The following is a 24,635-nucleotide window of genomic DNA, read 5'->3' as shown; positions in this document are numbered from 1 at the left end:
AGTGGCCCTCAAACCATCATCTGTGAATCGCGTCAATTCACGACTTTACTGAAAATGCTGCTTACGGAGGGTTCATGTGTCTGTTACATTACAACACAACTCATAAAATAACATAACTTTACATGCAAGAATGAATCACCATATGTATCATTAATATCTGTGTGTATAGATGCATATTGACAAATTACTGTGAATGCAAGCATACACCCAAGGCCAAATGATATGTTATTGTATAGCACTTATGCTTAAGCTCTTTTTTATGGAACAAATATGCATACAGTATCACCCAACCTGTGTTGGTACTCATTTATCGACCTCAGAAACATGAAAGGCTGAGATGGCTTTGCTAGGATTCGAACCTGCAACCTGCAGATCATACACACACATTACAGCAACAAGCGCTCAACCTACTGAGCTATCCTATCAGCTATAGTAAAATGAGCAATTATTACATAGTGGATACCATTAAACTGGTAACTGAGATTAAACAGCAGACCAGTTAAGTTCTGTTTGGCACACCCTCTGCCAAACCTTTGTCAAATACCAACGTGTCCCAGCTCCCCCAATCCATCCCAGCTGGAAGAGTCAGCATTTCTTCAGTTTGCGCTTACCTTCTGCTCGCACTCTGCATGACGCACGCTTATCTGCTTCTGCTTGGGTAAAGGAGGCAGAGCATTATTTGCACCAAGTGTACACCTGCACTAAGGATCTGGTCAGGGATTTTAATTAGTTGCCAGTTGGCCCTAAACCCAGAGACCTAAATTAGCAGCTCTACCCCAGAACCTGGGTATATACCTCTAGCATGGCAGATTTCGTGTCATATTATGGGACCCAGAAGCTGTCCCTGGCCATATATTTCACGATAAGTCAGTGAAAGGTGTGATTCTGGTTTATGAACTTCTACTCTACGTAGCTTAAGGATGCATTCATATATGATCTGCCAGAGGACAACGTAATGTGTCCATACGGTGCTGGCTAGTATCAGGGTGGCGCATCTCTTACCTCAGCTCAGGGTCGGTTGCGTCTCTCGGCTGCCAGCAGGCAGGCAGTCTGAGCTTCAGGCGCGCGCCTGTGGTTGTGGTGGTGAGTGGGCTGTGGGGTAGGGGATCGGTGGGTCGCCTCTGTGCCAGCTGGCTGGCCTGGGTGGCTGCCTGAGGCAGTGCTGCTCTGTGCCCTCCTGGTGTTCTTCGGCAGCCCGGTCCTCGGCGGCCTTTCACAGATGGGTGGTCCTCGCCCACCATGGAAGAGACAGGTGTATGACGCTACCCGCCCATCCCTTCCTATTTGATGAAAAGTGCTGCACTGGAGGGAGGGATGGGTGCGTTGGTGGATGGATGAATAGGATGGGTACGAGGCAGGGATGGGAGGTTACATCTGCAGAATGGTCCTTTCAGAGAGCATCAATGATTCCTATCTTTAATCTATCCTGCATAACAGACAAGGACTTAGAAACTATTATCACCCAACTAAAGCCCACAAGATGTAAAAACGACATGCACACTACTATGATAATTAAGACTTGTGCCCCTTCCCTAATTACTTCCATATGCCAATTTGTCAATACTTCTATATCTACCAGCACGGTACCTCAGGATCTTAAGAAATCCTGGGTTATGCCAATTCTGAAAAAACCTGGGCTTTCAGTTGATATGCCAAACAATTATCGCCCTATTACCAACACAGCATTCTTGCTTAAGATTCTGGACCGTGTGGCGTACATACAAATTGCAGATCACCTAAAATCATACCCCATCTTTAATGACCATCAGTCGGGATTTCGAGTTGGATATGGTACTGAAACCGCGCTTCTGGAACTCAAGTCTAAATTGATGGCACGTATGGATAATAAGGAGGCATCTCTACTTATGCTGCTAGATCTCTCTGCGGCTTTTGACCTGGTGGACCATGATATCATGGCCACCAGGTTGTCTGAAGTGCCCAACTTCTCCCCACTAGCTTGCAAATGGGTTTTGTCATTTCTCAATAATCGAGATAGTAGAGTCTTCCAAGGCAGTGCTGAATCTGAGCCTATTGTTACAACCTGTGGTGTTCCTCAGGGTGCTTGCACTTCCCCCTGTTTTTACAATATATTCACAGCTCCTTTGTTCGCAATGCTCGACCATGAGAACATTATATTTACCAACTACACGGATGACACTCAATGTGTCATCACGCTCCATGGGTCCCACAGATTGGATGAAATTGCCATCAATAGAGTCTTTACTTTAATTGAAACCTGGATGGTTCATAATAAATTAGCACTGAACAAATCCAAAACTGAACTATTGTTAGTTGGTTCACCACATACTATTACTAAACTTGGTCCACAGTATGATAACTTCCAGCTGGGAGAAGAATCCATCAAACCTCTAAAAAAAGTGAAAACCCTGGGAGTGACTTTCGACCAACACTTGACTATTAAACAGCATGTCAGTAGTATTGTTTCATCATGTGCATACTACATTAACCTTCTAGCACTTTTAAGGCCTCTTATTTCACAGGACAATGCAAAAACTATTGCGAGAGCAATAGTAAGCTCAAAAATAGATTACTGCTCTAGCCTTTTTATGGGAATCAATAAATCTGAATGTAACAGGCTGCAAATCTGTCAAAATGGGGCTATTAGAGCCGTTCTGAAACTCAAACACAGAGACCATGTTACACCAGCGAGACATGAGCTGCACTGGTTGATTGTGGCCTCTAGATTTCTAGTCCGCACCCCGACTATTGTACATAAGTGCAGATCTGGGAAGATGCCTGGATATTTACAACAGCTATTATCCATAAGAACTAATACAAGATCACTGAGGTCCAATAACGTTTCTCCTATCTGAACCAAAGTGCCATACTGTCAGAAGAACCAATTCAGCTTTCTTCTCTAATGGACCCAGAGCTTGGAACGCTCTTCCGCTGGAGTTAAGATCCATGGACTCCTTAGAATTCTTTAAAAAAAGATTAAAGACCTACCTGTTTCACTAAACGACCTTTATGCCACTGATATAATCTCGTGCAGCCCTGCCTTATGAACATACTTCTTGTTTTTTTGTTATCTTTGTCCTGTAGTGCCCTCACGCCTTCGGGTTCATGGTCGCACTATACAAATGTATTAAAGTAAAGTAAAGTAGAGGTACGTGGATGGATGTATTGGTGGATGAAGGATGGAACTTGAGGCTTGATGGATGGACAGGGGAACGGACGGGGCACGTGGATGGATGGATTGGATGATGTATGGACGCATGGATAGATAGATATAAAGACAGACTGATGAATGGATGGACGAATGGAGAGGTAGAAAGACAGATAGATGGATAGGTGGATGAAGGATGGATGAACGGACGGACAATGGATAGAACGACGGATGGATCCAGGATGAATGGATGGATAGGTGGATGGATAGATAGAAAGACAGATAGATAGATGGATAGATGGATAGATGGATGAAGGAAGGATGGATGGACGGACGGGTATGTGAATAGATGGATGAATGGGTGGATAGGTGGATGGTAGGATGGACAGCTAGGGTATGCGAATGGATGGGGTGATGGAGGGATACTTTGCGTACTGTGGTTGGGGAAGTATGGATGTAAATATGATTGGGGTGTGGCAAGAGAAAGAATGGGCAGTTGATTGGACCTGGGCAGGGGTGGATTGATGGATGCTTGGATAATGGATTGATGGGTGCATGGATGGCAGGATGGGCAACAGGACAGATATGCATCCATTATCCCTATATTGGGAGAGCACGCTTTCATCTTTCAGGCTCAGCCTATCACATACCTACCAGCACAGAATCCACGTGCACAGAAGGCCTCTCCACATCATTATAAAGGAAGCCTCCTCTTATATATACCTCTGCTATATCAGTGAAGTGACAGGGGCGCCGCCCACGCCGTGCCAGCACACCCTGGCCTGGCCGCACGTCCAATCCCGAGGCACCTCGGCCGTCCCTGGTGTACCTGTTCAGAGTGGATCTGCATGCATAGTCAATCACCGCTTGAACCACCGTGCTGACAGTAAACACTGCATGTGGGAAAAGGGCCAAGGAGGGAGAGCGGAGCCCGGGGCCACGGGGAAGTGTTTGGACAAGTGCTTTCCGATCGCCTCGGCATCACATCCGAGGATCATGGCATCGGTGTGCCCTCCGTGGCGGGTCAGAGACTTAGTGAACGGGTGTGTGTGAGTGGACGGGTGAGGTGCCGTTCACAGTACCACCAGTGCTGCCATGATGTGCTTTCTTACATACATAAAATGGCAGACATTGCTGTCATATAACCTATAATGCCATTTTGTGACCCAGCCCAGGTAAATACATCATCAGAAGACGCTGCCATCACAGGCACGGGTACTCACAGCATTTTCAAGTGAGTGCCATCATATGCCAAGTTTCTCCCGCAAGAAGTCGTATTTTCACATCATACGCCTCAGTGCCCTGACTGTTTACCATGCAGTGCTAGCACACATCAGGAATTGTCAGGCAGAAGCGTAGGTACTCCCATTGTTAGCTAGATCATTCATGATATGGCCAGGTGCGCAGGTCAAAGGGCAAGCATTCCTAGCATATACCATGCATGCATCGCCATCATGCTGGCATGTTCTTGCATGCCGTGTCAGATTGTGCCGTCATTTGGCAAGTAATATGATACACACAGGTGCTTACATCATTCACTCTGCATTTATTTCCACCACGTGCCTAAGTGCACCATTTGACACGGCTTGCCATCATGTTCCCAGCCACGCACACCATATGCCAAAAGTGCCTGGACACACACATCACTTACACTGTGTGTGCCATGCTATGCCTTGTGCACATGCTGCATGAAAGGCTCTGCTGTCAAATGCACAGGTATTCACGCCATTCACCACGTTTCTGCCATGTGTCACAAATGGGAGCGCATTGCCAGCAAAGTGTATTTATTTCATTCTATTGCACATGTTTCTTTCGCGTGAACATGGCTGATGAGAGCATCACAGCGCTTTACGAAAACACATATACAATGTAGTACAACAAAATGACAAAACAGCATATCCATCAATGCATTTCGCCTATCCTAAAACACAACACACCCTGCAATTCAGTTAAGTAACGATTTAAAGAGCACACATATAGAAACTCTCAAAAATTCATAAAAGCAATTCCTGAAAGCGTATAACTACAATATATGAAATAAATAACTACCATCCCGTGGATCTAAAAGGCCTGTACCCAACACCATGCTTTCAATTTCTTCCTGAACTTAACATCATTTTCAATTAGTAGAACATCTTCTGGAAGTGAGTTCCAGAGTTTAACAGACTCCCCTGAGAACAATCTGTTCTGAGTGAACTATCCGTTAAAAGTTGGAACCTGGAGCTGCAAACACTCCTGGCTCCCTAGCCGTTTTAGGCCCCCAGAGATTTTTAATTTTCGAACTAAACACTATGGGGATCGAGCATGAAGTGCTTTATGCACAATGCATAAGAGTTTAAAAAGAATATGAAAATCAATGGGTAGTCGGTGCAATTTAATGAATCATGTTCGAGCCCCACAGACGGGTAGCTGCCTGAAGACTGACTTTAGTGGAAGAAGACTATTTCTGGGGAGTCGGATTAACAAAGAGTTGTCAGTGTCAATCCGAGAAATTACCAAGGATTGGACAAAAGTGCTGCAATGACACTTCCGGGATTAAAAGGCTTCACTGCTCACTGGAAATAAGTGAAAATGAGCAGATTTGACCATAGCATGTATATATGTGGTACATGTGTATGCAGATAAAAACCTAGAGAATTTATTGACGTAGCAAACTGAGATGGAGCACCTTAACGTTTTGCTTTCTGAAACTTTTTTTATAAACGGGTTGAAAATGAAAGAAATTCAGTTTTAAGGGGATTCAACCTTAAAACATGAGAGGCCATCCACCCCTGGATATCCAGTAGGCACTAGGCCAATTTTATTCAGCTAAAGTCTTCATTGCATGTGCCAGTTTTTCTGTTTTTCTATCATATGGTCAAATATTGACATCACATGCCAGGCACTGACATCTGCATTGCTATTCTTACCTCATGCCATGTTTTTGCTCAACATGCTCAGACACTTCCCCAAATGTCACGGGTTAGCAATGACATGTCTATGCACTCATTTGCCAATCCAGGCCTTCTGGGCATTAAATATCAAGCCACTGTTGCAATATGTCAGACACTGGTTCACATACTTAGCCCATCACATCATGTACCCGGTGTTGCCATCATATTCCCATAACTTGTTAGGCAATGGGATCATTTGCCCACGGATTCCAATGAGCTGCTGAAAAGGTGCACAGCACCCCTGCACCTGTCCTGCTCTGCCAGGCTCCCCGAACCCAGTCTCTCTGCTGGCTCTCCCTTTTCCATGCACAAAGAGTGGGAAGGGAGCATTGTGCACTGGCACTCTGACAGTAAACACCGTGTGTGGGAAAAGGGCCAAGGGCGGAGAGCGGTGGCCAGGGCCACAAGGAAGTGTTCGGAGACAGGCTTTCCGATCACTTCGGCATCACATCCGAGGATCATGGCATCGGTGCCCCCTCCGTGGCGGGGTCAGAGAGTTAGTGAACGGGTGTGTGACGTGCCCTTCACAGTACCACAGGTGAGGAAGTGGAACAGATCCCTGATTGACGCATTCATAGAAAATACGTCTCCGAGTCCCCCGACACCCCAGTCCCGACCCTCCTCTGCCATCCCTGGCTCTTGGGTCTTTCCTTACCGGGGTCAGTCTGCTACTGCTGGGGGCCAGGCTCAGGGCAGGCAGCTGGCTGTGGGAGCTGCGGCCGCTACTCTAGTAGTGCTGATGCCTGCTGGGCTGCAGGGCTGGCTGCCTGCAAACAGTGTCTTCGTGAGTCGTCGACGGTCAGTCTTGGGCAATGGCTGGGCACTGGGCTGGATGCTGGCTGACTCTCTGTGGGCTGCCTCCTCGACTCGTGGCCAACAAATAATGCCAGGGTCAGGACTCAGAGGAGGAGGCTATATCAGAGGGAGTCAACAGTCACCCACGTGTCCACACTCTCTCCCTCCGGCTCCAAGATTGTGGAGGCAGGGAGTCTGTCTCATTGCCGCCCCAGCCCCCACACAGCACAAGTTGCTTTCAACTTTGCAGGGCAACAAATTCGTTGTTGATACATCCTGAAAGTTAAAAGCAACTTGTTTGTGTGAACTTGGGCAGCCCTGCCCCCCGGCAGCCAGGCCCCAACCCTGCAGGCAGAGGAGCCGGAGGGAGCGAGCAGCCCAGCCAACCTCCTCCTGTGTGTGCTGCAGCAGTCTGCAGACCACCCGGCCCCCCACTGTTGTTTGTGTATTGAGTTCAACTTCTCAGGGGGTGTGGAGGGGCTGCTTGGGCGGCGCCGCCGCGGCCTGGCATGGCTGGCCCTCTCATATGCATGATGCAACATGCACAAGGTTTATGATGCATGCCTCATTGCAAATCATCAAAGCAAGGTTACAACGTGTTACCTTGCTTTGATGAATATGCTGCCCTGAGTCGCCTCGCTCCACCCGCCTCCAGGTCAGGAGAACCGGCAGCTCCAGGCTGAGCCGCTGAGGCTCCCCCTGGCTGGGTTGGCCGGCGGCCGTCCCCCCTCCCAGAGAGTCAAAGCGTGCGTGAAACTGACAGGATGTCAGTTTCCTTTGTTTCCATTCATTTTTGGGCCTGGCACCTGAGGCGAGCTGTCTGCTCAGTCGGGCTGCGCATTGTGATCTAAAGCTTGGGCCGCGCGGTGCCGACCTGAAACACAATTTAAAAAAACACAATAAAAAAAAACGGCCCACCTCAGGAAAAAACTGGCCCCCAGGTCCCAAAGGTCATTGGCCAGTGGCCGATCGACCGATACGGCCAGTCCAACCCTGACGGCGGCTCATAAGCGGTCAGCATTGCCATCGGTTGCGGATCGAGGATCGAGACTGGCTCAAAAATGGCCGTTAAGGCGGACGCTGGTAGATGCTTGTCGAGGCACTTCTCCCAGCTTCTTCAGTGGGCTTGTGTGATCATTTAAATTGGACAGCCCACAGCTGTGGGGTTTGTTGCAGGCAGCTGCCTTGTCCTTGGTTGAAGGTTCAGAGACCTTCTGGCACTCCCTACCCAGGAAGCTTGCTGCAGCGCCTATCAGGGCACGCTTTGTGCTGGCTGGGTACCGGTTCTGGAGAAGCTGGAGGATCTACTGAGTTCCTTTATTCCTCTGTTCCATGGTACAAGTTTAGGGGAGGGATATCCTGGACTAGCAGAAGATGTAAGGCAGACTGCATCTTCAGCCAGGGCCAAGGGCGAGTTATTTTTTCTTACTTCTTGTGAAGTCCTCAGAGGATCTGCCAAAAGAGAGGCTCAGCCCTCTTTTAAAGCCAAGTCAGCCACAGTGATTGGTGTAGGCTAAACCTACCTTAATTAACCAATCTTGGTGTCCCTACCAAAAATATATTCTGTATGCGTGAGGTCATAACCAGAGTGTGTTGCAACAGGAAAGGTAAGGGGGTGAAAACAGGAACAAGGTGTGCCCAGAACTAAAATGGTGGTATCCTTCTTTCAGCACTCCCTTGTGGCACTAAGTCCCACCCATCTTCCTGTCTGTTGTTTTCAAAGAGTCTCTCTGGTTAATGGTCCTCTCTATGTGGTCCCTGTTAAGGCGGTAGGTCTCCCCTGAAGCTACAGCAAGACCAGACTTTCTGGCTCCTGTAAACCACATTCTCGTACCTTATGAATGGGGTCCCCCTAGCAAGGTGGCCTACTGTAAACAACAGTCCCAGACATGACAACAAACTGTCATTGATACTGAGGGCGTGAGCTGGCTTCAGGGTGACACAGTTACATATGAAAGCTTGTTGGATTTCCTGTCTCCTTTGTTAACATCTGCAAACAGGCCCCACGCAGGCCTGTTTGAAGTCCCCTCTATTGGTATGTTGATAGCTGCCACCAGCTGCAGTGCCTAAGAAAATGGCAGGGGGGATCCATGAAGCCTTTGTTAGTTAATCAGGCTGGCCATGGCAGGGGGAGGCTTGGTCCTCCACCTTCCTGGAGATGACATAGTTCACTCCTGGCTGTCACATTCCAACTAAATATGATAGTGTGGACTGTGCCTGTAGACTGTGTTCACCCAGAGTAACACAGGTCTATGCGTTGGTTCAGGTGTGAGCATAGGAAAATAGGTGTGGATTAGACGCAAACATTTTCCTGAGGTTGGTCTACCATCATTCCTTTTGATTTATAATGTCAAAACCCCAGGTGAATGCACACCCACCATGCAGAGTGTAGAATCCCTCACATGCAGCCTCACTGGGCTCTTACGGTAGACCTTCCACTGTGCTGCTCTGCACTCCAGGATGCCAACACCAGAGATCTCTGTCTCTCTCTCTCTCATTGGACACACCCCCTTCTTCCTGTTTGCCGTGGTTAAGTTCTGTGCTACCTGTGGAGACTCCCCTGTGATTGGTTGTCCACGGGATGCTCATAGAAGAGGCTGATAAACTCGTCTCTACTAAGTCTCTATAGAAAATTGGGCACAGATAAGGTCAGAAGCCAAGTCAGCCATTACAAAAGGGTATATTGGAATATAGTAAATCTTAGCCCCTAGATACCCTGCAAAGGTGTCAGTCACTGCGGGGGGACTGGTGACTTACACCCCTTTCGGCATCCCTGTCCCCTAAGGAGGGGTCACCTCAGAGGAATCCCACTTACACTGCCCTTTATGGGGTGTTAAGTGTAGCAACTTTACCTCCCTATCCCCAAAGGGGGTGGTTCCCCTTTGGGGAGAGGTGATGATCACCCTGGATTCTTCACACAGTATAGGTGGAGTTTAGTTGCCAGCTTGTGAGTTGGACGTTAGGTTCTTGTGATCTGTGTCTGAATTGTCACAGAAATGAGTGGTAAAGTAAAGGTGAACATGGTGAGCATGGGTGTGTGATGTTTGTGTACTATGTGCGTATGTGTGTGTGCGTGCATGTTTGTGTGTCTGTGTGCTTGATGGGGAAGGGGCTGACTGGCAGCATGAATGTAGCATGCTGGCATATATTGGGACAACGCACAGGCAGAATCAGAAAGGTTTTCATAAAACACTGTTGGTGTAAACTGGGCTCAGCCAACACAAAAATGTTTGTACAGGTTATATATGATATTGCCGACCACAATTACAGAGTGGTAAATTTCATCATGGAAAAAATACCGAAAAACACTAATTACTTTTTTAATTTTATTTGAGGGTGCCCCTCATCCCCCTGTTTTTAAACTCTTAAAACGCCACCCAGCCACATCCAGACCCATTTTAACCCTTTTACCCCACTACCCTTAATTTATTTAATTAATGGTCGCCATGTTTTTCTGTGTTTTTATCCATTCTGAAATGTACCACTCTGTTATGTTTCAGATATTTTGACTGGATACCATTGGTACAGTGGCATACTGTATATATCCAGAACAACCAGCATGAATGTGTGGTCTTGTAGTGGCAATACTTGCATTTATTTGGTATAGACAACATGAAAATGCTTTACAGTTGCAATAATGTAATAGATTAATCTCAACCCATATCTTAAAGTGGAATTATTGGCATTTATTAGGCACAGCTAGCATGAGGATGATTTACAATGGCAGTACTAACATATTGTGGGTATGGTCAGCACTAAAGTGCACTAATGTTGGCATATATGTAGGCATAGAATCATGAAAATATTTTATTGTTGCAATGAGGAAATTTTTTGGGCACATTCAACATGAAAATGTCTTTTATGTTTTCAATGCTGGCTTATAATGTAGGCACAGAAATCATGAAACTGTGTTCTAAAATGTTCTTGACTCTTGTTGATGACCTTGCATTTATTGCAATTTTTTCATGTGTTGCCCTACAGAACGGATAGCACATTCTATAGCGCTTTACCATTTTCTTTCTCAAATATTGTGCTGTTACATTTACTGTTCAACACATTATTTTAAAAGGTTTCTCCATGGGAGACCCCCTCCCAACCCCAACCCCCACTGCAGCCCCCAGGATATTCCAGCTCTTTCACCATGCTATGTCTCTTGTACTAATTCGAGGAAAACATTTAACACCCTATCACAGAAAATAAATTGCAAGCCAGCACTAACCTTGAATCATTTAGAATGAAAGTGCCGCCTTAGGGTAGGGTGACCAGACATCCGGGTTTTGCCGGGACTGTCCCGGTTTTTCGTGCTCTGTCCCCCTTTCTCAAGATTATGTTCCAATTGGAAACTGCAGTGGTCCCGGTTTTTGGTAGTTGGTCTTCATAGCAAACAGGCATGAATGCACAATCTCACACATAAGAAATGCTGCTTTTTACAACTTAAGATGGTGTAAGTTTGGGATAAATAAATGAATATGTGTTTATTTGAACAGTAACACTTAAACCCTCTTCTCCTCCAACCGCTACTAAAGTATAGTGCCTTGACAGCCATTTTCAAGAGTTAGTCCTACTTTTATGTTAGTTGCCCTGTCCCCGTTTTCTACTTTTAAAATCTGGTCGCCCTACCTTAGGGCCTCATCGGCCCACACCTAAAACCAAACCTTTCTCTGCCATTGCACAAGCCATGAAAAGACAATGAGCTCCTGAGCTCCCTCTTGTTTAGGTAAAATATCCAGGTGGCCATCGGGGTTGGGATTTATTTGTAAGCTCCCAGTTGAGTGGAGCACCCCGTCTTCTCTCCAGCAGCCCTCCCACCCCGCTAGTTTCCTTTTGACATTTCAGTGCTGTTGTGTGAACCGAACACCTCCTAATCTAGTGCTTGAACCTTCTAGAATCATCTGAATGTACCGCTCTTTCACAAACTTCCCACCTGGGCTATACCGTCATTACTGTGCTAAAGTGAACAGCAGGGAGAGCCGCAAAAAAGTGTTATTCAGTGAATAACACAGTGATTATCTATCGCGTTTACAGTATTTTACAGTGCAATATACGAAGTGGTTTGTCCCCGGTAACAGAGCGGTATCCTCTTAGAGAGCCAATTTCACACTGTGAGTGTTTTTCAGTGGGTCTGGAAATCGAGTTTTGCACACTACTGTTCCTGCTTTGTGGCTAGAATCACACTGCAGCATGCCCAACAACCGCAGTCTCATGTACCGCACACTTTTCCTTAATCGCCTGCGTGCGACTTGAGCTTTTTTTGGCAAAAATATTGCCAGTTGGAGGGCAGCCTCATTGCTTGCAGGGCCATCTTAATCACTTTTGAGGCCCGGGGCACCAACCCCAGTGGGGCCTCCACCACCAAACCAAATTAAGGGATCCAAATATCTGGTCGCACCCCCCTCATCACGAGCAAAATAAGCCTAGGTACTACCTTTCAGTCCCATTACCCTCTTCATTCCCGCAGTAATCAGAATGATAAAGAAGTAGCATTTCAAGGACCACATTAGCAGTCCACAATAAGAGTACTTCTGTGGTAGCTTAGGTACAGGACACCTTTCATCAATAGCAACCACAAGGAAGCTATACTGGCCATAGTATGAATGGAGGACGCATATCCCATGAAATAGGTGCACATAATCCAGAATAGACAGACTACTTATATTCGTTTCCTCACAGAATGCAAAAGAGATCAAGCATGGATACAAGAGACCAACCGGAAGCAAGGAGAACGCTCCACCTACCATTGCATAAATACTGGATGAAGATTAGAAGCTACTAAGAAGGTGTCCATATCCAGACAGGCTGAGATTAGAAGGGCATATTTTTCAAGTAGTTTTACCATTGGAGAGCAAAGAAACAAGTAGTTGTGGTGTGCAATATATAAATGCTCACTACTATTATTTGGGAAGTAACACTGTAGCCATTGGAAGCATGTGTGAGGCTTTTTAAGACCATACCCTGAGAACGAAATCACTCTAGCAGTGACATTTCTGAAAGGTTTGCGGACTGGAAATGTTGACCAGTTAGGCATTATGAGATTAAATGAGATGAGGATCACACATTGGTTAAGCGGTAACACTGGGATTCGTTCCCATTCTGCAATTTCTGCTGGTTTCTTTTCCAGATCTTACCATGAACTAAAATAATCTAATTTTATACAAGCAACTTGGAAAGTACACTAGTCACATTTTCTTAAAACTTCATTTTATAGAAGCGTATAATGAAAAGTGGGGATGATTCTAACTTAATTTCCTCCCTCATCGTATCAGCAGATAAGTGATGTGATCTTAAAAGATTGCTTCCGGGTTTCTCTATTGTATTTTAAAGCTTTACATACATATTCCCAAAACACAGGTTTTTTGTGTCAGTTGAGCAGACTTTAACAGATGCTTGCCAGAGCCCTTCAATATCTGGTCAATTTTCTTCTGTGTAGAACCCCTTTCCACTCAAATGACCTGTATAGAAAGATCAGGTTTTGGGCTAAATGCTTTACTGTCAGTTATTTAAATGATTTGTCCAGGATGACTGTATCACCTGCTGACAAAGCCAGGACACGGAAATGTTCACTGTACTGAAGAAACCGACTTCTGATTTCTAGACCTTACCCATCTTTTGGTTTTTATAGCAACCGCTATCTTGTGTGGGTACATTGCTATTAATAGCACCTGATGTGCTACAGATCAAAGTACATAGACATGGAGGTTTATCAACTTCAAACATAGGAAAGACTGAGTCGGCCTTTCTGGAATTTGGTTTTGTAATCTTGCATACAAACACAGATCTCAGCAATGAGTGCTTAACACAGTGAGTTATCTTTTGTCTGCACCATCGCAGCACTCAAATGTATCAATATGCATTTCAACATTGGCTGTTGCACATGATCAATAGGGTCTACAAAGAAAGGTAAAAATGCTACAGGAGCTGTGCTATTGTGGATGAACAAACTATGAACACACAGTGAACAAAGAAATTATTAAGCAATGAATTAATCAGAGCAGATTGTTCTTGTCAACAACAGACAGGCAATAGGTTTAGCCTCAGCAGCAGCCCGTAAAATATCCTAACGTGTGCCATTTATCTTTGATCAAATATAGACACTGGTTTATAAAGATAATACAGCCTTGTGTGGCCCCCCTCCAAGGTGGGGTCCCGGGGCAAGTGCCCCTTTTGCCCTCCCATAAAGACGTCTCTGATAGCTAGAATTAGTGTTAACCAGCCCTACGGATTTTAAGCTGCCTACACAAATCGAAAAACCATAATTGGTTCACCTCCACCACCTCTTGGAGGATTTGATTGAAATCGGGCAGAGGGTGGTTGCCCCACGGATTCCAATCCCCCAGGCCCCGCTGCCTCCCTTTGCACCCAAGACTCCCCCGTAAACAAAAACGCACACGAACATGCAACACACACAAATACGAACACACAAACACTTACCCGTTCTCCCCGATGGCGCTTCTGCGTCCTGACACACCTGTCAGCCCCTGCAGACAATCATGTGCAGTAGAGGTGTGAAAGTCTGATTTAGAAAGACCGTTTTTCTAAATTGTTTTTTTAAATAAATTTTTAAAACGTTTTTTTTCTCCCTTAAGTCCTCCCTAGCAGGTACTACAGAAATGTACTCCTCGAGTTATTTCAGGCCTATGATGATGACGTACCTGAACAGTGATGGACAAGTACTTGCATGGTTGCCTGATTTGCCATTTATGGTTTCACACCGTGTGTCGTCCTGCAAGAATGACCACAAAACAGCTTGCATAGTACACCGAGTGCACATGCACAGCAGTGCATCACACAACTTCACATTCTTTATCTCACCAATGAGTTACCCAGAGGCTTGTGTTGTACATGCAGACAGGTGCTGAATAGGTTCCATGTCCCGCAGACCAGACAATAAGTGAGTTAGTGACTGCCAATGTGTGTCGTTCATGCTTTGCTGCATTCCCAATGATTTAGTCTTTACAAAGAGGCATCCATCTTTGCCACTCCTACCCCATGAAATTCAGGCATGCCACAGGCCAAAAGAAGTCTGACCTGATCTTCCCCAGAAATATTTCACCAGTTTACCTAGGGCAGCTTTGCCCGGGCAGCCCGTGAAGTGCAAAAGCTAAGGCGGCCTCCAGTTTGCCTGTTTGTCTGGCGTCCTATCCCGGTAACAATTTCTGGTCCTGACTCTACTACAAGCAGGTAAAGATGATGACCCCTTTACTCCAGACCCGTCCTTCTCTTACCAAGGCCACAGAGGTCCTGGCTGTCACATATCCTCCTGACATCCCTTAGCATGTGCACCAACATGGATCACTCCCAAGCCTTCCAGGTTAGAGCACACTGCATTGTTTGTACATTGTGTTCTACATGGTATCTCACATCTACGCATCCCCAAAAAAGCACATTATACTGTTCTATAGTGTGCCATGTAGCTCATCATGTCTCCCATGTAAGTGCCCTTGTTCTAGTTTGTGCTCTACATATTGTCTTCTATCAAGGTGAATATAACAGAATAATCGAATCCTGCGAAAGCCAAGGGTGCTGTGTTGTTGGCTGCAGGTCTGCAGAGCACACTGCTCATTCCATGTCCACAACGTGCTACACTTTGTATCCACGCTCGACTAAAACATACATGCCGAACCCTCTGCAGCAAAGCCTGTGAAGGCCAAGGGCACAGTGTTGTGCGCTGCAGGTCTGCAGAGAATGCTGCTCGTTCCACGTCCACTACGTTCTGCACTACACATCAATGCTCGACTCTTCTGTGAAAAACCCTACGTTCCGAACCCTCTGCAGCAAAGCCTGTGCAGGCCAAAGGTTCGGTGTTGTCCGTCGCAGTTCAGCAGAGCACGCTGCTAGTTCCACATCCACTTCATGCTACACTACGCATCAACACTCGACTACGCTGCGATAAAACCTACGTGCTGAACCCTCTGCAGTAAAGACCATTCAGGCAAAGGGCACGGTGTTGTGCGCCACAGGTCCACAGAGGATGCTGCTCATTCCACATTCACTACATGCTACACTACACATCGACGCTGGACTCCGCTGCGATAAAACCTATGTGCCGAACCCTCTGCTGCAAAGCCCGTGCAGGCCAAGGGTGCAGTGTTGTTTGCTGCAGGTCCGCAGAGCCCGCTGCTCATTTCACGTCCACTATATGTTACACTACACATCAACATTTGGCTCTGCTACGATAAAACCTATGTGCCGAACCTTCGGCGGCAAACTGCGCAGGCCAAGGGCTTGATGTTGTGTACCGCAGGTCCTCAGTGTACGCTACACTACGCATCGACGCTCGATTCAGCTGTGATAAAACCTATCTGCTGAACCCTCTGCAGCTAAGCCGGAGCAGGCTAAGGGTGTGGTTTTGTGTGCCGCAGATCTGCAGAGCATGCTGCTTGTTCCATGTCCACTACGTGGTACACTACACATCAATGCTCAACTCTGCTGTGATAAAACCTATGTGCCGAATCGTCTGTGGCAAAGCCTGTGCAGGCAAAGGGTGCAGTGTTGTGTGCCACATGTCCGCAGAGCATGCTGCTCGTTCCACATCCACTACGTGCTACACTACACATCGATGCTCGACTCCGCTGCGATAAAACCTACGTGCCGAACCCTCTGCGGCAGAGCCCGCCCAGGCCAAGAGTGCGGTGTTGTCTGCTGCAGGTCCGCATAGCACGTTGCTCATTCCAAGTCAACTACTTGCTACACTACGCATCAACGCTCGACTCCACTGCGATGAAACCTATGTGGCGAACCCTCTGCAACAACGCCCGTGGAGGCCAAGTGTGCAGTGTTGTGCGCCGTATGTCCACAGACAATGCTGCTCGTTCCACAGCCACTACATGCTACACTACGCATCGAAACTTAACTCCACTGCGATAAATCTTATGTGCCGAACCCTCTTTGGCAAAGCCAGCACAGTTCAAGGGTATAGTGGTATGCGCTCCAGGTCCACAGAGCATGCTGCTCGTTCCACTCCCTCTCCGTGCTACACTACGCTTCAACGCTTGACTCCGATGCGATTAAACCTACTTTCCGGAACCCACTGCTGCAAAGCCCATGCAACCCAAGGGCATGGTGTTGTGGGCCGCAGGTGTTAGGCGCCACACAATGGAGCCACCCATTACATCCGCCACATCTCAATTTCAGCTGAACCACATCACTGTGGATATGTAACTACCCCAAACAGAACTGAGGCCATAGCCGGAAACCCAGAATCCACTACTACACCCTCCACGCAAGTCCAGTCAACCCCAAGGACACCCACTCCACTTGATCCACAGGTAAGCGCCCAGGTGCCTCACCCCTCTGCAGCTCGCTGCTCCTCCTACGCTCCCCAAGACCACCCCTCCTACCCCACCATCACTCAACACTCTTGGCTCAGCCATTGTCATGCTCCCCTCAATTCTTATGAGGAACAGCCTCCTCATGCTGTGCACTTGGGTCACTGTGTGTGCCCCACACCACGCATCGCATTTAATCGGCCCACTGCAAACCCACAGTCCAGGCCCCTCGCAACCTGAAATCCCTGACTCAGACATTGTTACGCACCCGCAGATCTTCACGAGGAACAGCCTCCTCAGGCTGTGCACTTGGTTCACTGCGTGCGGCCCACTCCATGAATCACACTCAATCGGGCCATCGCAAACGCACAGTCCAGGCCCCTCGCAACCAGAAATCCTTGACTTGGAAATTGTTACGCACCCACCAATCTTTACGGGGAGTATCCTCCTCAGGCTGTGCACCAAGTTCATCCCACGCCTCCCTCTCACACTTCCCAACCATTGCGAATTCTGCAAGCACGTATGCCTGCCGGTCCCATGATCAAAGCCATCAACTGTGCGCTAATCAACGCAAGATCAGTCCCAGCAAACGCAGCCGATATCCTCAACCTCATGACCTCCGATGACCTTGACATGCTTGCCATCACAGAAACTTGGCTCCACCCTGCTGCATGTCTAGCCATCTCCATTGTCATCCCACCTGGTGCCTTCCTGCCTGCCGCTCTTTTTCACCACTTAGCAAGCCCCGCCCACCTGGTGCCTTCCTGCTTGCCGCTCTGTTTCCCTACTTAAGGAGCCCTCCAGCCTCTTTTCCTTTGCAGATGCGGAGCAGGTGCAAGTGGAACTAGGTCACCTGGTCTAAGGCCCGCCCACCTGGTGCCTTCCTGCCTGGCGCTCTTTTTCACCACTTAGCAAGCCCCGCCCACCTGGTGCCTTCCTGCTTGCTGCTCTGTTTCCCTACATAAGGAGCCCTCCAGCCTCTTTTCCTTTGCAGATGGGGAGCAGGTGCAAGTGGATCTAGGTCACCTGGTCAAAGCACCACCCACCTTCTTAGCCCTGCCTCTTCCTTCCTGCTCTTCACTATTAGATCAAGGGCATCTCTCGCCCGGGTGTCTGCAGCGAAGGGCAGATGAAGAAAAGGGCAATTCCTGTTTCAACCTGTTCGGACCAGGAGGACCCAGGGCCCAACACCCTGCTCAGACAGCAGGTAAGCATGCACCAACATGTGTTACCCCTCTGTCTCCACAGGCCATCCCCACCCCCTCTGGTCCCCCTGTGATGTTCCCTTGTGCCCCCCCTTCTCGCACACAGGTGTTGCCTGTTTTGCTTGATTCTTGTACCCTGCTCCCCCTCAACCTCCTCTAGCCTACTTCTGCAGGAGTCTGTCCTGATAGATTCTGGTTTCACCATCACCGTCTTGTGGCCAATGCTGGATTTGACCTTTACGGACTTCATTCATTCACGGTGCGTCACTCTTTCTCAACTCTCATGCTGGACTTTCTTTGCATCTTGTACTCATGGTGGCCCTGAATCATGCAATTCCCATCTTCATCCTGTATCCTGGCTTGCAACATTATGTGTTACTTCTGACTTCTGCAATTGTATTCACTCTCCACTCTTGCTTCTCCACTATTTTTGACTGCTTACTCTCTGTTCTCTCCTCCTTTCCCTTCTCCCTTTTCCTATCTCCTCCCCTTACTTTCTTCTATGCACTTACTCTATCAGAATTGTCCCTGGACCTAATATGATAGCAACCTCGTCTGTTTCCTCCACCCTCCCATTACTGTTTTTTTCCTCCCCACGACCCCTCCAGCACTATCTGAAATGTCGTCAGGCCTAGTATCATAGTCGCTTGTTTTGTTCCTCCCCTTCCTTTCTGCACCCCTCTCCCTCACCTTTTGTTTTTCTCCGGCTCTACCAGAAATGTCGTCAGGTCTAGTACGGTAGTCGCCTGTCTGTTTCCATTTCCTTCCCACTCTCTCCCTCCCTTCCTTATCTATGTCTTAGCTCTTGCACTATCTGAAATGTTGTCAGGCCGAGTATGATAGTTAATTTCACATCCTCACTGGCCTGTAAGAATGTATTTGTATTTTCCCTTGTTCCCTCCCTTGCCTTGAAGCTCTTTGAAACACATTGTGTATAGGTGCTATATAAATAAACTATCACATCAAACTATCATATCCCACCTGAATTTACCATCCTAAAATGCGACAGATCCTTTAAAACAGGAGGCGGTGTTGCCCTCATCTTTAAAAACACCCTCACCATCAGAGTCACGCAAACCAATGTCATCCCAAATTGTGAAACCCTACTCACCAAGATCACCATGTCGGCCACCGACTCCATCACACTCCTCCTCATCTACCGTCCACCTCGCCCCAGCCTCACCTTCGAAGACAACCTAATGCAAAGCACCTTCACCGACATCCAACCCAAATCCAAAGTCATAATCCTTGGAGACCTCAACCTAGGCCTCAACGAACCAGCTGACTCATCGGCCACCAGCATAGCCTTGGCACTAAACCATGCTGGTTTATCACAACTCTCTCTCGAGCCTACCCATGACCAAGGCTGCACCTTAGACTGGCTAAGCGTCCTCAATTGTAGCATCACCCCACGTCACATCCCCATGCCCATGGTCGGACCATCACAGTATTGCCTTCAGAATCCCCTACTCAGAGCACCCCAGACCAGCTCACCCAGCCAAACCTGAATGCGTGGCCCGGTGCACAAAAAACCTCAACCCGACCAACCTTGCACTGCTACTTGCCACCCTTGACGCTCCCTCCACCTTCAGTAACAGACCCAGAAGCACTGGTTGACCTATATTTGCAATGTATTGTCAACACGCTTGCCCCTCTTAAATTCAGAAAGCCAAACCCTCACTAAAAAATAAAATGCCTGGAAATTCGCGTCAATAAGCACGCTGCTGAGCTAGCTTGGATAAAAGAACCCTCTGCCGCATCCAACGCCCTCTTTACCTCACTTACCAAAAACTATAAAAAGAAAATCCACTATGCCAAAGCCAATAGCTACAATTCCAGAATTAGCAATGCCTCATCCAACTCAAGGGAACTTTTCACTATTCTCCGGGAACTAGAGTCTCCCTCTTGCCCCCCACTCAGACCTGACAGTAGACAGCATCTGGTGCAGAAATATCCTAGACGCCCTAACTGCAAAGGTCAATTCCCTCAAAGGAAAAATCATCACCAAACAACATGCTATTCTCTCCAAACCACCCACAGCACCCAGCCCCTTACTGACCACTCTAGCACCCCGTCCAGCTTCCACCCTGTCTGTGACATGGACGTCACCATGATTGTCAAGTGCCTTAAACCATCACGATGGAAAGGCGACACCTGCCCTGCCCCAATCATCAAAGACTGTGCCGAAACACTCATATCCCTCTTCACAGCTATCATGAACACTTCCTTCTCCACCAACTCAGTGCCAACTTCCTTGAAGGAAGCATGGGTCCTATGACTCCTTACTATACCCTCCCTTGACACCTACATCCTGACAAATTACCGCTCTATTACAAATGTTCGCTACCTCCTGAAGATCCTGGATCGTGTTGCCTATATCCAGGTCCAACAGTATCTTGAGGAAAACAATATCCTGGGCACTCGCCAATCAGGATTCCGACCCAAACACGGAACCGAAACTGCCCTACTAGATCTGAAAATACAAATTGATACAAACCTGCCCTCATTCGATTTGGTAGACCACCAAATCCTCTGCTCTCAAATGGCCTCACCAGCGAACCTCTCGCCATCAGCCAGCAATTGGGTGAGGTCCTTCCTAGCATACAAATCCTCTTGTGTCTTTATCAACGACTGCTCCGCTGAACCTACTCCCATCACTTGCGGAGTCCCCCAAGGCTCCTGCCTCTCATCCACCCGTTACAACATTTACACAAAACCCCTCTTCGACCTCTGGAACCTATTAGGCATTTCATACACAAATTACGCTTATAACACGCAGCTCCTTATCCCCCTCTCCGGATCATACACCCAGGACTCCGCAACCATAAACCCTGCCTACGTGGTCATTCAAAATTGGATGGCCTCTCACCTACTCTGTCGCAGCGACGGTAAAATTGAAATCCTCATCGTCGGCTCAACCTCCACACTTCACAACATTGATCAGGAATTCATCATCGATGGTAACCGCATCACCACCTCCACCGGTGTCAAAACTCTTGCCGTCTACCTGAATTCTCTCATGTCAAGTGAACTCTATCGCTTCAGCGGTGGTTTACACAGCCAAACTGCTTCATGCCAGCAGGCCCTTCCTCTCTACTCCCAACCACCTAACAATAGAAAGAGCTATCGCTGGAGCCAAGCTTGACTATTGTAACGCCTTATTTTCTGGCACCTCTGAACGCAATCTGAGCAAACTACAGACGATACAGAATAAGGCCCTCTGAGAAGCCATTGGCCTTTCCAAATATGACCAAATTTTGGAAGCCAGGAGAGCTGGACATTAGCTGCAAATCCGGGAAAGGATTGCATTCAAAACATTGTCCAAGCTCCGCCAATGTCTCTCCAACACTTCCCCTACTTACCTATCACGGTGCATAGAGAAATACGCCCCTGCCCATCCTCTCAGATCATCAAACTCTCACCTCCTGAAGGCCACCAACTTCAACCACCTCTCAGTTAGGGGCAAGAGCTTCCCGGTCATGGTGGACACACTTTGGAACAATCTTCCACTAGCTCTTAGAAAAGAACAGGCCAACTGGATCTTCCGCAGAAACTTCAACTGACTATAGTCCTCCTAATACTATCGTATCCCCTCACTGCATTGTCCCACCCCCCCTTCTTTCTTATTTTTTTCTGTAATCAAGTAACCTCACATCCTAATGTAACCAGCGCTGAGATACTTGAGAGTTTTGTGTGCTGTAACAAATGAAAAATAAAATAAATAAAAATAAATAAATAAGGTGGGCACCACTCTAATGTTGCAATCTATTCCTTATATACTGCTATGACTATTTATCTCACTTATTCATCTCATATTCATCGGAACACACATATGCAAAAAATCCCTTGGCACAAGGGTATCCAATACAAAAGAAGGTTCCGGGGGTGCCCTTGGCACAGCAATGTGCTCTCGCTTATCCCTATAAGTAGCTGAAAAATGTGTCCCCTTCGATTATGGATCAATTTGCTTCAGTTCGCATTGGTGGCAGCAACAGTAATTGATTTTGGCAGTAGTTCAGCAGAAATACCGCCAAACTTCCACCAAACCCGAAATGAGGGCCAACAAATGTAGAACAATGCAATTTGCTCTCCCAGCGACACCTCGATGAGCGGCATGGTAGATCACAGTATAGGACAATGCATTGGACCTTTGCAGTGACACCTTCATAGAAGACAAAAGAAGGTTCCAGGGTTGCCCTTGGAACAACCATGTGCTCTCGCTTATCTCTATAAATAGTTTAAAAAATGTGACTCATTCGATTATGGATCAATTTGTTTTAATTTACATAATGCATGAATCATCTAGTCCAAATCAATATTCATTAGCACAGGTCTTTTAATACATAGTATGAGGTAGTGTTTATAGAGATTCTGTGTAGCCAATGAGTTTCGGGCTATGTCCGTCCTCAGGGTTAAACACTACAAAAATGACAAGCATAAACATGAACAACAATCATTAAAACCACAACAAGCAACACAGATAAAGAATGAAAAATGTAAGTTAAAATTAAGATAAAGGATGAAACAGAAAATGATCCTATTAGTGTAATATTTCTGTGTAAATTTGGAGGAACCTCCCCCTTCACAATCATATTGTTTTACCTGTATATTAACACTCAGCAACTCAGCAATAGAAACTAGAAATGCAAAAGGAACAAAGATCAAACATTGTGTAAGTTTATACATTCAAACTAGACGACTGCTCAAAACCATGCTATTGAAATATAGCTGTTTTACCTGTGCTTGCTCACCATAACCTGTACCAGGTACCATTTCAGCTCCTCTGTATCATTATAATGCAAAGAAAGAATTGGACTGTGTGCTCATGAGCAATTTGTAGCATTGTAAACATTTGTAACATACTTGCCAACATTCTTTGGTCAAAAAGAGGTAGGATTTTTTAAGCTTCATAAATAGTAATTAGCATAGTGATGACATCACAGATAATGGCATCACATGACCTTTGGCTCAATGATATAACTTGGCCTTTTGATCAGAGAAGGTTATTCTGAGCCTGGCAGTCCCTGCAGGAAAATGTCCGACCACAAATAAGCCAATCACCAGAAGAAAATGACAACCCCTATCCCTGTATTTCACCTGCAAATCAGGAAGTATACTTTTAAATAGATGCATTGTTGTCTATTACAGATAACTGAAACAGCAACTATGACTGAAATCAGGAAGTATGTTACTGGACTCTTGAGTGTGGAGAGTGGTGAGAAAATGATGCAAAGAACGTGCCAGGTTATACATTATACCCTTATCACCTTCTTGGGTGACTCCACCCATCCCTTGCCAGCCTAGACCCACACTTCAGGGAACATTCTGGAAAACTGTTGTTTACTTGCAATTGTTGCACAGATGAAATCATTTGAGATATCCTAGAGGGCTTCTAGGAAGTTACATTTTGATGCTGCTAAGATAGACCATGTGGTGAGTGTATTGACTGCAGAGAGTTCTGCATAGCCTTCAGGTTTGATAAAATGAACATCATTCAGTTGTGTGATTGCACTTAAAGCAAGGTGATGGGATGGGGAGTGTATTTCTGGTGCCTGCTTCACAGGTGGGACATTCTTCTAGATATTTAAAACAATTTGGCAGTCTTGGGCTGAAAAGGCAATGTTAATCGGACCTAAGAATCTTGCATCAATTCCGTCTTTTGGACGCTGCACTATTCACTGGAGCTTTAATACACACTATTGAAAGATTTTAAATAGTCAACCTGAACTCATAACTCCTTATGTAAAATACCAAATTACCTTGGCAGAAAGGGTCCTCACAGAACCCGCAAGAAACTCCTGGCACCCTGTGGAAGCATAGCCTAGGCAATGATTATTTCTGTGGGCTGCACTGTGACTGCAGAGCTACACAGAGACACAGCTCTCTAGCAGGCATGGCATGTGTGGCTTCTCACTGCCCCAGTGATGACCAAGAGTCCTTTGCACATGCCCATGCGGCAGTCACATCATGTCAGTTACAGATTCAGCCTTTGCACTAATGGGCCTCCTAACACGGCCTGAATAACTCTCGTTCTGCTGCTGCTGTCACTGGGTCCTGAGGCTGGCCTCCCCTGGAGCCATAAACCAACTTGAGAGTCTAAAAATAGTGGTATGATCACATACCAAAATCTGTAGGCAGTAGCACTGCATAAAAAGCAGTAGCCCACCGCCTAAATCCGTAGGGTTGGCAAGTATGTTGTAACAGGCGCAATTCTATTGCAGGATCTTACCTTAAAACGTGTCTGACATGGAGCCACGAGGCCGTGCATGTAGCACAACCTCAACCTACCTCTATAATGTGTAGTCACGGG

This window comes from Ambystoma mexicanum, chromosome 9 (genome assembly GCF_040938575.1).
Source record: "Ambystoma mexicanum isolate Mex_15411 chromosome 9, UKY_AmexF1_1, whole genome shotgun sequence".
NCBI classification, from domain to species: Eukaryota; Metazoa; Chordata; class Amphibia; order Caudata; family Ambystomatidae; genus Ambystoma; species Ambystoma mexicanum.
This window is presented reverse-complemented; position numbering follows the sequence as displayed.